The sequence below is a fragment of the Juglans regia genome, unplaced genomic scaffold (genome assembly GCF_001411555.2).
Source record: "Juglans regia cultivar Chandler unplaced genomic scaffold, Walnut 2.0 Scaffold_12797, whole genome shotgun sequence".
Classification (NCBI taxonomy): Eukaryota; Viridiplantae; Streptophyta; class Magnoliopsida; order Fagales; family Juglandaceae; genus Juglans; species Juglans regia.
The window spans coordinates 1-209 of record NW_023343212.1 but is presented as its reverse complement, the minus strand read 5'-3'; the positions used below and the strand labels follow the sequence as shown (position 1 = coordinate 209).

The window sequence follows — 209 nt, the reverse complement described above, 5'->3', positions numbered from 1 at the left end:
GCAACGATGCGTGACACCCAGGCAGACGTGCCCTCGGCCGAATGGCTTCGGGCGCAACTTGCGTTCAAAGACTCGATGATTCGCGGGATTCTGCAATTCACACCCAGTATCGCATTTCGCTACGTTCTTCATCGATGCGAGAGCCGAGATATCCGTTGCCGAGAGTCGTTATGTATCATGGTAAAGATGTCACCAACAACGCGCACACC

General features: G+C 54.1%; 1 non-coding gene across 1 annotated transcript; it reads right to left on the bottom strand.

Moving 5' to 3' along the window:
* Positions 1-11: 11 nt before the first annotated feature.
* On the bottom strand, positions 12-167 carry LOC118345047. Its single transcript, XR_004798727.1, has one exon. It is a non-coding gene; the product is annotated as a 5.8S ribosomal RNA (ribosomal RNA).
* Positions 168-209: the final 42 nt, after the last annotated feature.